Below are 14481 nucleotides of genomic sequence, written 5' to 3' on the forward strand. Positions count from 1 at the left end.
ATGAGTGCGCCCCCGGCATGTATGTCTTAGCGCCGGCAATTTTATTTAAGTCGTCCGTGTGAGTGAGTTTGTTTAGATAGTTACGCAGCCCTCAGGTTATTTATTTTGGGGACACGAATACCATGAATGTCGCACTCAGGGATCCGTAGGTAAAGTGTACTAGGGGAAAACTACACATGATGGCACACGAAAATTTGACGACTCGGGACGAGTCTGTAAAAAGGGAAGGGGGTAGTGTTGTGGTTACCAGATTCGCAAACCACCATTCAGGTCCCTTAGGTGAGGTATCTCGGTAAGTGCATGTGTAGTTAGGCCCAAACCCGTTGTCTAGTGGGAATACATGTCATTTATACGAGCTGCGACTCTTCAGGATAGCCGTTTTTCTTTTACTATCTTTATTTTGGACCAACCGCCATGATCACAACCACAACATCAACCACCGACCACAACCACCGCTTCACCACAACCGCCACGACCTTTACCGTCACAACTCGCCACCATCGCATCACCGTCATCTCGCGCCACTCATGGGTACCGGTGTTGGACTCATGCAGAACGCGCGTCGAACAGCGTGTACAAAATCACGGATTTTCTGCTTCAAAAACGGATCAAAAACGACACACGCCCACTTTTTGCCGTCCAATCGGTGAGCGAGGGGCGATTTGGCCCCGCCTCCAGAACGATCGATATATGCAAATTTGTGGATCAAAAAGCCTTCACGCCCACTTTTTCTCGGGCCAATGGGGAGCGAGGTGAAAGGTCAAAGGGAGGGGGTCAAAGGCGAAGTTACGGGGGGGATAAAAGGACGGTGTTCGTCAGTCACCAGAGAGTCGCGAAAGAGTCAGCAGAACGAGGGTCGGAGAGTCGCAAACAAGAACGGGTCGGAGAGTCAAGAAGAGGAGAGTCGGAAGCAGAGGGTCAAGACTTCGCGGGCGGTGGAGCTGCTCGTCGTGTGCGTTGGAGTCGGAACGGAGGGGACGGAGCTGTGGAAAGGCGGCGACACCAGACGAGGGGGTGCTCGCGTCGTGCAGGAAGCTGCACCCGAGGGAGGCCGACAGCGCGACCTGGCCGAGGTGGAGACGCTCGTCGCACATAATAAAGATCCTCTATACCCCGAGCATCAGCAACCCCCTCCTGTTTCCCCCCGCGCTGAGATAGTGCGACCAAGGGGGCCCCGTTCCCACCCCCTGCCAGGCACCGTCCACGAGGCCCGCGGGTTGCGGGGCCATCGCCGCTCCGCGTCTCATCACCAGACGGGTAGGCCCGACCCGGTCTCGGCCTCAGGCCTACTTCATTCTTGGGGGATTTCTTTTCCTTGGTTTTGGGTATGTGTTGTCGGCGCCGTCTGTGAAGTAGAATTGTATAAGTGTTGCCGTGTGCTCGGTAGTCGGTATTAGCTCTGCACTGTGTTTTCACTTTTATGTTTGCTTTTTGTGTAAATGGAATTGTGTTTTCTTTTTTTTGTGTGCATTTGGTGGAATTGTATTTGTGTGCTTCCCGTGTGCCAAGAATAAATGTGCTTTATTGTTGAACTGTTCTCCCGCTTCGCTTCGTCTTTTCCCCCATTGAACCCTCATCTTGCTTCACGTAAAGGGTTGGTAGTGGGCTGAATACGCCCGATAATTAATCGAACCGTCGAGGTCGACGATAACACCGCTCGGTTATTCTGATAGTACGGAACGGGTCGCTTAAGTGGCCCGTGTCCGAAGTCGACCTGCGGCGAGGTGCGATCGCCCGGTCTACCCTCCGCGTGGGTACTTAGGTAGTTCGAATTTGGCGAGCAACCCTATCCCACGCGGGGGCTGATTGGCTCGATCGCGGTGAGACCGAAAGGTCCACCCGTGACTGGTTCCCGGCGTTAGTCCGAGAGGGTCACGACTGGATTGTCCGTCCGGTGGGCGACGTGCCGCGATTCGAGTTACGTGGCCGTCGCACGCCGGCGGGCGCGGAATCCGCAACAATATATATATATATATATACATTCAATGATACTGAGGAGGAAGTCAATGTGGGATGGAATCAGCAAAATGTACTAAATGAACCAATGTTATGGGCCTGATTTGTATTTATTTATTAATTTATTTAATTTGTTTTCAGGTCGTGAACAAACTTTGGTACATCATGGGTGATGAAGGTTGTGGTCAAGTTTCATCGAAATTGTGTGTGTGTAGTTTCAGAGAAGAAGTTGCAAGTGTTTATGGACGGATGGACTGACGGACGACACACTGTCGCGTAAGCACCCTGGAACTACGTGCCATTCCAGGTGAGCTAAGACATGAAATGGGATACAACGATGCAGTTTGTTGCATGTGAAATACTGCTCAAAGTTTTATTGTCAGGATTTGTCAAGATAATCATTTATAATCATCAGCACACTTCTATATGAGCACTCCTTCTCACACGTGACACGTCGAGGTGATAATTTATCTACTTCCCTGATTTAGTTCAGGATTCCTGCATTTACGGTCTTGATTGCAGCCCTAAGTCTCTTCCTCGGATCTGAAATAGGTATTGGGAACCCTCATTGAGTACACAATGTCCTACACATTATCCCATCGAAAAACAATCCAAAGGGGTTATGTCCGGCAAATACAGTGGCCACAGAATCGGACCGTCATGTCCGATCCAATGACCATTGAAGTGTTCATTTGGGAAATTGCACACTATCCCACTCCAGTGTGAGAGAGCTCCGTCCTGTTGGTAAATTACCTATGGTTGCAGGTTCGCCAATTTCTGGAGTACAAAGTTCTCCAACATATGCAGGTAATTGTCAGATGTAAGTGGCTTCAGCAAAGAATTGGCCTCATGACACTTCTTGGTGCAATGAAGAAGACATACATATGTATATGGGGAGCATGCACCACAGCGTGACACTGCAGTAACTTTTCACCGGTATTCCAGGGGCCTCCACCTGACCATCCCCATCTCTTCAGGATAGGACATTCCAGGCACCCACCAGAAGGGACCACCTCAGGTTTACCCGAGGAGACCACCGTCTGGTGGACGACGCCTCAGCACCACTCCAACACACTAGAATGTGTTTTGTGGTGGCCAAAGTGCAAATCCTGCCACCAACCTACTAGGGAAGGTAATCAACAGCAGGAGGACATCCACAGACACAGTTTACACTAGATATGGATGGCTGTTGGTTCACAAAGAGCTCCTCCACCCTTTGGCAGGTTTTGTATTTAATCATACTGTGTGTCTATGTCCATTCACCCTCCACTCCAGGAGGACCTGGTGGGGAAGCCAGTTTAGTCACCGACACTCAACGAACAGGTTAATAGAGGTTTTACGTGATACCCGTAGCAAGTCACACATCTGATCTGGCCTGACCTGACAATCAGGGTTGGGTGCCACCATATTGCTGATCTGTACCGTATGTGAGCACAGCATAACACAGGGCTCCCATCCTCAAGCGATCCCCAGCCCCAGCCTCTGAGTAGCCAGATTTCAGGCCCACACCACTATGCCCAGCTTCAAAGAAGAATGGCCTTCAGTGGCCTTCAAAAAGAAGAATGTCCTTCAAAAACGTCAGTAAAACCTTGAGAAATATTCTTTCACTTACAGCAAACCACATCGTTGTATCCCCTTCCATTATTTTTACCCCACACATGCGAAGCGAAAAGTGGGGTTCAGTAATTGGTCAACTTCTGGCTGTCTGTCCTTCCGTCCATCCATTTGTCTACAAACGTCAGTTTACGATCGTGGAACAACTTGATTTCAATTGACTGGTATATTGTGAACACAAATTGGAACATGAACCAGATAACAAACCTGTAGTTTAGCAGTGCAGTACTTTGGCTCTGAATTTGTCCGGATCGTGCATGTGCAGAGAGGAGTGAGATGATATTTTAACTCTTCTACCTGTCTGGCAGTTGAACAAAATTGAAAATCATTAAAAACAGGAAACTTACTGTTTTTAAGGACGTCATAAACAATGCAAACAACAGGCATGGATAACTAATGTAACATCTTAAATAACATGGTGTAACAGACGCTGCATCAACGGCGTTAAATTTCCGGAATTAATGTTTTTTTTAATACGACCTTTATAATTTTTATTTTGTCAAATTTAATTATACCTGAACACTGCATAGGGTAAAGTGATCTATGAACTCTCTAGTTTTATAATCCTAGTTTATATAAGATGTAGTTCGCAGACCAGTGTTTGTTTGTGTGTGTTTACCCTGTAGCAGCCACACCGTTTCAGCGATCATAACCAAATTGGGTACAGACGTCGGCCATGGTCCAACTTAGACACTTGTCGTTTTTGGTGCATCTAGGTCAAAGGTCAAGGTCAGCGAAAAAACGAAATTCTTATTTTCGCAATAACGTCCGCTAAAATGGTCGTTTCGACTTCAAACCAAATCCAAAATGTGCATCTTCCAATTCTGCATCCAACAATATGTCTCATTGGGGGTGTCACACCAACACCCTTCTTAGCGGTCGGGGGTCGAATGTCAGGGGGGGTCGGGTCAAAACTTTCAAATTGCGATAAAAACGTCATTTCAAGTCCGATTGACTTCCAAGTTATGATCATGACCAAACTAAGTGCTATAACTCATTAAACAGTAGCACTATCGACTTATAAGAACCAAATTGATTTACAGGTTTTTTTGTTTTTTTTCAGAGATCATGGAGACATGACAAAGTTATTCCAGCAATTCTTTGCTCAACGAGCAATTTCATTGGTTTGTTTGCGATGCTGCTCCTACAGTTCTGGGCCAATTACATCCAGACCTGCTGCAAAGGATCAGCATCACCCCAATTAATGTACCAGGGTGTTTTTGTATTTGCCAGTGGTCTTGGGGGGGGGGGGTGGAGGTGAAGGGATGGATGCAAATTCTCTATTTAAATGTGCATCATGTCGAGATAACAGCTTCATCCACGTAACCTGGGTTGTTGTTTTTTTTTGCCTATACAGAGCTGTCAGTGGCTTATACACCGCCGAAATAAAGGTGTGCGTCAGAAGAACATGTTGCATGCTTGGAACAACATTGCCCTTCGGGTGGGTGCTCCACTAATGGTTTTAATTTGCAATGATAACTTGTGGACACCCTGTATACCTGTCCAAGCAACACTTTGATGGGTGGTTTCACATTCCCTTTTCTCTTGAAACATATTTTTTTACCTTTCTTCAATACTTTCTGAAGTTCTGATGCACATTTGCAGTGCTAGTCCACATAAGACTACTGACATCTTGGCTGCAGTCAAATTGCAATCACTCAGTTATGTTTGTAAAGCTGCATACAACCAGCCTATTCCAGTAGCAGCCATTAAAATAGAACCCACACCAGCTAGTTGGGGGGGGGGGGGACAAGACAAGTCTTTAACCACTCGACCAAGGAGCCAGCTCATGAATGCAAATATGAAAGTAATTTTTATCTCTATTAATGATGTTTTAATGTTTATTGACCAATGGCAGCCGTCACCCCATCACCTATTCACTTTATGATTGGTAGCATGCGATAACGCAAGTGAGCAGATGAAGCACAGCGAAGGGTATGCCTGGCTAAATGATAATCTCAAGTCTGTTTGTAAATCCAGGACCATCAGTGTTGCCAAGCACGTTATTATCAAGACCTGGCACTCTCACCTACAGTACACAACAATATTACTTTTGTGTGGTGGTTTGTGTACATGTCAAGAAGTGCCTTTTCAGAATACCACTGCAGGTGCCATACAGGTGTAGAAGAAGCACGCCACTCGGAAGGTGTACAAACACATTTTACCAACAAAATGCTTAAGGATTATCAAATCAAGGCTTATATCGGGTTATATTCAATTCCTGCCACAATTCACAGCAAACCATCTCTCTGCAACATCTCCATTTCAAATGTTTTGTAACTTATTGAGTAGCCACCAACCCATATTTCCATGTGTATAGTGGCTTGTTTGTAAAAACTCTGTACTGATGCAAGAACTGACTTTCTCCAACACCTAAAATTCTTCCTTGTTTGTACATGATGATTCTGGGTAAAGCTACTCATTGTGAGACAGCAAAGCAATTTTCTATTCACTACCCTGTATCGCTTACAGAAGGGTAGAGAGAAAAATGCCCTTCCATAAATGACGTCAGTGGCATCGGGTAAGTGTTGTTGAGAACATCCTCGTTTATATGTACATTGTGTAGTCATTGTGCATGTCAGTTTCGCTTGAACTAGATATCAATGAAGGCATTTTTGACCTGGGCCTTAAAGCAGTGGAGAGGAGTGGGGGTTCCTACACTGAGGAGGGTGTTGTGATTAGATCATCTGCTCTGAGTCTGGGAGGCTGGCGGTTCGATTTTGACCCCAGCTGAGTCGTACCAAAGACTTGAAAAATGCTATGTACTGCTTCTTTGCTTGATGCTCAGCATTTGGAGGCTAGAGCACGGACAGACCCGGTTAGTTAGCAACTCAATATTGATCATATCTAGCATTCCTCTATTTTTTTTTTGATTCACTAGCATATAAGACTGGTCGTTTCGCTGATGGGAACACCAATCTTTGCTGCGATGGCTAATATATGGGGCGAGAACAAAAAAGGATTCCTGGGAGATCTTGCCTTCCGTGCAGCGATAACCAGCATTGCAACTTGGCTTTTATATGCCTGGTGTTGGCTTAATAGTTAGGGTGGTGAGCTTGGGATCCTAGCCTCCTCCACGTTCCTCAATATTCCTTTGATCTCAGTTCAACCAAACATCACTCATTCATATGCAGCACGCAGCTGCTGGTGGCAACATTGCTGGGAGTACATGGCTCTATGCTGCTCGTGCAGTTGCCTCTGTGTGTTTGGGCAGGAATTTGTGATTGGTTCAGGATGCCGGTGATAACTCGATCACCTACTCTCCATAAAAAGACACTGTGGGGTCTTGAACGTCCATCGTGCTAATGCTGGCAGATGGGACACCCAGATTAACGTCCCTCGGACACATCGATTCAAAGCACACTATACTTGTGTAGCACTATTCCCATAATTTATAGTGAGATTCGTCCTGCGGTGAACTGAAATCGGAGGGTTGATAATAATTGAATCCACTCTAGATATTTTAAAGGTAAGTGGGCTACCTGTGCACCATCCTGTCGGACGAACGCATTTGACTTCACGATTTTCTGCCTACCTGTATGTACAAATTACATATGGATAAAAGGACACACTTCACAGCTATAATTGAGGACCTGACAGCAAGTGGATCAACCTATAACATGGTTGACCGACTGATCTTTTTTACAATGAAGATTAATTTGCTGTTGCATTTATTGTATGACAATTGTTCATAATATTTTAAAATCAAAACGTTCGTGTCCTTGCGTGGACCATTTTTGGAATCTCGAGGTGAATGTGTCGTCCATGGAGACCGTGCGCCTTTAATGCGCTGTGCGCAATCCGTGAGGCGCGACGGTGGAGGGGTTGGGGAAGAAGGGGGGGTATCCGTGCCTGGTGGGAGCGATAAGAGCATGAAGGATACAAGGGATGGGGGTTGTGTGGAGGGGGTGGGGGGGCTAGAAAATAGAGGGGGAGGGGGAAAACTATACGAGGGCAGGAATTGATGGGGATACAAGACACGACATTTTAGAGAAAGAGTAAATGATTATAAAGAGAGTCAATATAATTATACATGCTCCATGATGAGGAACTTCAACGCAAGAAGAGGCCATTATTCCCATCAAAGCCTGCGCAATTATTACCAACCTGTGATTGTTTGTCCGTGCTCTATTCTTTAAATGCTAGAGCATCTCGCAAGGAAGCAGCAGATACCATTTTAAAAAAATCTTTGGTATGACTCTGTCGGGGTTCGTACCTCCGACATCCCCATAATCCGAGCAGCTTGGACGCTCTATCTCTATGGATAGTTAAATTGAAGAATTGGGGGGGGGGGGGGGTTGTAATTAATGAACGGAAATAATGATGAATGATGAGTGTAAAGTGCAAGAGGAATGAAAAGGCGGGCATTGCACAAGGCCAGACGGACAGGCTCAAAATCGTTCGGCTGGAATATCGCTTTGTCGCCAGAAACAGCAGGACGGCCTATTAAAGGCGTTGCCGTAATGACCGAACTAATTGAGCGCTAATTATTATGGCCACGTGTCTTGGCTCTCCGAGATAAAGTGCGCCAAACAGAAAAATGACGTCCATTTATAAGATAGGACAACGAGAAAGATCTGTGTTGGAACCAAAGAGAAATGCACATCTTTCTGGAATGTTCTCTTTGGTTGGGGGGGGCATCTGATTGAATGAGAATGTTTTATTTGTCAAGATACGAGGAAGGCGTTCAACAAGTTCTGCGAACAAGACACACTAGTCCGAGAAACACCAATATATATATATGTATATATATATATATATATATATATATATATATATATATATATATATATATATATATATATATATATATGTATATATATACATATATATATATATGTATATATATATATATATATATATATATGTATATATATATATATGTATATATATATATATATGTATATATATATATATATATATATATATATATATATATATATATATATATATATATATATATATATATATATATATATATATATATATATATATATATATATACACATCAATCTATATATATATATATACACACATCAATCTATATATATATATATATATATATATATATATATATATATATATATATATATATATATATATATATATATACATCAATCTATATATATATATATATATATACATATATATATATATATATATATATATATATATATATATATATATATATATATACACATCAATCTATATATATATATACATCAATCTATAAGTATAGGTCGAAATACAAATTGTATGAAAATTTATTTTCCTAATAATTATATCTATAATATAAACAATGCTGGGAATTCGTTGAATTAGCACCAGGTGGGGTTGACTCAGCCCTGTGATCCTTCCAAGATCGGCAAAATAAGTACCAGCTTACTGGTAACAGGGGCACTGCATCAGCGGCACAGCTGCACCCCCAGAAAATGATGCAGCCAAGCAGCCATAGGCTGCATATGAATAAATTTTTTAAAACGCTGGGAAGGCAAGGAAAACCACCAAGCATAAGCCTTGCCAATAAACTGCTTTGGCAAAGCCAGCGCTCTGTAAAGTGTATGGTACATCGGATTGAAATAATAACACTGACTTAATAATGATATTTTTAAAATAATAAAGATACTGTAATAATAAGTGTAAAAATAATGAACACACCAATAATGACAACTTGTATTCGGACTTATTCTTCTTCCATATGCTAAACATGACGAAGACAGCGAAACTTGAAGGGCACATACCTCCGCCACGTAATGCCTGATCCACGAGAACATATCGGGCCCAATACATTTTTGAAATATCATGCTATACAGTACTAAATCGTTTTTGGCCCTATCTCATTGGTGAAGAACTTATTTAAAAATTAAATAATTCTCGTATCCAGATATGGATTCGGATCTTAACCAAAATGGAATTATTTCTTCCTTGACACACACCCAACGCGTCCACCAAGTTTCGTCCCAATTCGTCTGCAACTTTTTGAGATATCATGCTATATAATCATTTTTAGCCCTATCTCTCAATGGTGAAGAATCACTTAAAATTCTCGTACTCGGATCCGGATTCGGATATTCACCAAAATCTAATCAGTTCGTCCTTGTCAGGACTGAAATAATTGAGCTAACCTTTAAATTTGATGAAAATTGACGATTTTATGTGATGCTGACCTTTGACCTTTTGACCAAATTCTCAATTTGTCTTCTCCATATTCTTATAATAAAGCTTTCTTGAAAATTTGATGACAAAAGCTCAAATGGTAAAAAAAAGTTATGGCCCAGACAGACACACAGACACACAGCAAAACCACGTCTCCCATTGTGTGGGGGACAGGCTAATAATATTGTCCAAATAATAAAATACTGCAGTAATAATAAGTTAAAAAAAACATAAAGACACTGTAATAATATTAATAATAATAACCACGAGAAAGCATCTGAAAATGTAAAGCTCATCCGCTTTGTATTTGAACTTCTTCTTCCGTATGCTAAATGATACCTTTGACCTTTTGACAAAATTCATAATTTGTCTTCTCCATATTTTCATAATAAAACTTTGTTGAAAATTTGATGACAAAAGCTCAAATGATAATTAAAATTGCAGGTCAATTGGATGAAAATCGATGATTTCACATCACGCTGACCTTTGACCAAATTATTAATATGTCTTCTCCATATTGTCATAAAGCTTTGTTGAAAATCTGATGACAAAAGCTCAAATGGTGAAAAAAAACCGTAATGGCCTGGACAGACACACAGCAAAACCCCGTCTCCCGCTACATGGGGGATGGGCTAATAATAGTGTGCAAATAATAAAAATACTGCAGTAATAATAAGTTTAAAAAATAAAGACTGTATAAAAGAATGAAGACACTGTGATGATAATAGTAATTAGAAAGCATCTGAAAACGCAAAGCCAATCCGCTTTGTATTCAAACTTCTTCTTCTTCCGTATGCTAAATGGTACCTTTGACCTTTTGACCAAATTCTTAATTTGTCTTCTCCATATTCTCATAATAAATCTTTGTTGAAAATTTGATGACAAAAGCTCAAATGGTAAAAAAGTTAGGCTTACAAAAGCTCAAATGATAATTAAAATGTCAGGTCAATTGGATGAAAATTGTCAATTTTATGTGATGCTGACCTTTGACCTTTTGACCAAATTATTAATTTGACTTCTCCATATTCTCAGAATAAAGTTTTGCTGAAAATTTGATGCCAAAAGCTCTATTGGTAAAAAAAGCAATGGCTCAGACAGACACACAGACAGACACACAGGCACACACACATACACACAGAAGTGATTGCAAAACCTTATCTTCCGCTACACAGGGGACGGGCTAATAATAATAATAATAATAATAATGTAATAATAATATAGATACTATAATAATAGTGTAAAAACAATGAACACACTAATAATAATAATGTAAAAATAATAAAGCTACTGTTGTAATAATAATAATATTGTATAAATAATAAAGATACTGTAAAAAAGAATGAAGATCCTGTAATGATAATAATAATAGTGTACAAATAATAAAGATACTGTAATAATAACAATAGTATATAAATAATAAACACACTGCAGTAATAATAAGTGTAAAAAATTAAGACATGAAAAAAGAATGAAGATACCGTAATAATATTAATAATAATAGTGCAAAAATGACACTTTTAATAACAATATTATCATGTAGAAATAATACAGATATTGCAATAATAATAAGTGTAAAAAGACAATAAAGTAATAATGAGAATAACAATAATGTATAAATAATAAAGATACTACAATAATAATAATAACGGTGTAAAAAAGACATGAATAATAGTAATATTAACAAGTCTGGAGACGGCAATGGTTTACGAGCGGTATTTGACGATGTAGATTGTTTCAGAATTCAAGGATGAGACAATGTGATAATTTTTGACCAAGTTATAAAAATGATCAACATGATGTGGTACGAGTGACAGGTTATTAGCTGCAAAATGTTGAAAACCCGGTTTCGTTCAACAACTTTCAAAATTTGACCTTTGCATAACCTTTAAAGGTCACAAAACAATGTTGTGGACATTAAAATAAGGAAACAGGATACATGCTATAGCTTATTGGAGTTAGTTCGTCAAAGAAGGTCGAAAACCCGGTTCAATTCCCACAACTTTGAAAATTTGACCTTTGTGAACTTTAAAGGTCAAAGGTCAAGGATTATGACCTTTGGTGCAAAACTTCCTCTGGAACATTCCAGGAACAATATAACGTCATATAGGCTATATGGCATTTTGCACTCCTCGGATTATTATCCATACTTTGATGAAATCAGCGTTAAAAACAAACTTGAAGGGGGCGCCACGGCAAGGTGTTCGAGATAGAGCAAAATGGTTTCAAGAATTTAGGTGGGGAATGACCTCAACATTATGTATAAAAAAATATTGTCATCCTCGCTCTCAAAGTTTGGGTGGTCGTATGATTTTTATGTCAAAATTCGCGATTTTCTAAGTTCGTGACCTTGTGACCTTGACCTTGGGACGAAAATGAAAAATTGAGCTCTGTGAGGCTATGCAGGTGCCATTGGGCTAACCAAATACTGAAACCCCTGCCAGATTCGACAAACCCCCTCGGAGAAGATGTAACTTGAAATCGGCTACCCCCTAAAAACATGTTTTTTGGGCATGGCTCCGCCCATAATGGGCACACCACGCCCATTCTCAGGAAAACACAACTAGATCATGATATAAACCTCCCACCCAAATTTTATCAGGATCGGATCAAAACCCACGGAGCTAAGCTCGGGACAGACAGACAGACAGACACACACCCATAACGAATATAGTGGTCACTTACTGACTCGTGAACCAATAATAATAATGTATACAAAATGAAGATGCCACAATAATAATTATGTATAAATAATAAAGCTACTGTCACAATAATAATAATAAGAAGTTTAAAAAAGAGAATAATAATAATATTGCATAAATAATAAAGATACTGTAATACTATTGATGATACTGTAATAATATGATGTATAAATAATAAAGATACTGTAATAGTAATAGTGTACAAAGACACTAAAGTAATAATGATAATAATAATAATGTATAAATAATAGACACGTAATAATCATAATAATAATAATAATTGTAAAAATAATAAAGCCACTACAATAATAATAATATTGTATAAATAATAAACATTAATACTAATAATAATACTGTAATATTAATAACAATACTGTAATAATATTGTATAAATAATAAAGATAATGTAATAATAATAATAATAATCTAAAAAAGACAAATAATAATAATGTACAAATAATAAAGAAACTGTAAGAATAATAATATTAGTGTAGAAAAGACTAATAATAATATTGTATAAATAACAAACATAATGTAATAATAATTTTGAATAAATAGTACAGATACTGTAATAATAATTGTGGAAAAATAATAAAGATAATGTAATAATATTAATCGTGTAAAAAACGACACAAATAATAATAATGTAAAAATAATAAAGAAACTGTAATAATAATAATCGTGTAGAAAAGACTGATAATAATATTGTATAAATAACAAGGATAATGTAATAATTATGTATAAATATGAAAGATACTATAATAATAATTAGAAGCTTGGTGTTGGCTTGACAGATAAGGTGGCTGGCTTATGATCGTAGGGTCCTGAGTTTGAGACACTCTTGTAACATTGAAATAACACCAGGTGGGTTGACTCAGCCTGTTGTCATTCCAAAGTCAGCAAAATGAGAACTAGCTTACTGGGGCAATCATTGATTCATGTATCCTGCGTTGGAGTGGCGAGCCATCCAGGACTGTACTCCTTTAAAAAAATATTATTATTATTTTTTGTATACCTTGTCGAGGCTCGTATGAGCTAACACACAATGCACAGCAAGGGGGGCATGGGACAAGAGGGGCGGGAGTGGGAAGAACAAAACAGTGGGGAACAGAGACATTAGGAGATCTGTGGAAGGGAGAGGGATGGGGCGGGGAACATGGGAAATACAAGATGGACATTACAGGGACTTTCAGGAAGGAAAAAAGGGAATTTGAAGGAGGTGGGCTTTGGGTGGATTAACGGGGGTGGAAAAGATCGAGGATTTGGATGGGGGATGATAAGAGGTGGTGGTGAACAGCTGTTTTGAAGGCCTGGAGGAAGAATGGGAGTGAATAGAGTGAGGGAGTTTATTCCAAAGGTGGGAAAAAAGAGGAATGAAAGAGTGAAGGTGAGCAGTGATTCGTGATTTTGGTAGTTTTACCAGAAGGGGGTTGTTGGCGGACCTTGAGCGCCCTGCGGAAATATGGTGGGGACAAATCGCAGAGAGAGCAGGGGGGGGGGGGCGAGACTGGAGAGGAGACGGTAGAAGACAGAAGGACCACCGACCAACCTGCAGTGAGAGAGTGAGAGGCCCAAAGACTCAGCCTCCTTAGCCAAATGAAACTGCCTTTGCAACCTTATGCGCCTCATGGCGTGAAAGGAATGATTATTTATATTATTAATAATAAAAACAATAGTGTAAAAAAAAAAACTAATAATAATAATTATTATATTGTATAAATAATAAACATACTGAAATACTAAAAATAATAATAATACGGTACTGTAATAATATTTGTGTATAAATAATAAAGATACTGTAGTAATAATAATAGTTATTAAAAAGACACTACTACCAATAATAATAATATTGTATAAATAATAAAGACTATAATGCGAATAATAATAGTGTATAAATAGTAAACATACTGTAATGCTAATAATAATCATACTGTAACAATATTTGTGTATAAATAATAAAGACATTGGAATAATATTCATAATAATAATCGTGTAAAAAAAGATACAGTGATAATACTCTAAAAAAATCAAAACAGATACAGTATGTAATAATAAT

At 39.4% G+C, this 14481-nt stretch overlaps 1 long non-coding RNA gene across 1 annotated transcript in view; it reads left to right on the forward strand.

Annotated features, from left to right (window-relative positions):
- The window catches only part of LOC147009571 (uncharacterized), a 120386-nt gene that overhangs the window by 29169 nt on the left and 76736 nt on the right, over positions 1-14481 (forward strand). Inside the window, exons 2-4 of the long non-coding RNA XR_015052927.1 lie at positions 2172-2263; positions 4928-5011; positions 6043-6091. This is a non-coding gene — a long non-coding RNA (uncharacterized LOC147009571). The remainder of the gene's footprint in view (positions 1-2171; positions 2264-4927; positions 5012-6042; positions 6092-14481) is intronic.

Source organism: Eptatretus burgeri, chromosome 17 (assembly GCF_056783735.1).
Source record: "Eptatretus burgeri isolate ZD-2024b chromosome 17, Ebu_testis_v1, whole genome shotgun sequence".
Classification (NCBI taxonomy): domain Eukaryota; kingdom Metazoa; phylum Chordata; class Myxini; order Myxiniformes; family Myxinidae; genus Eptatretus; species Eptatretus burgeri.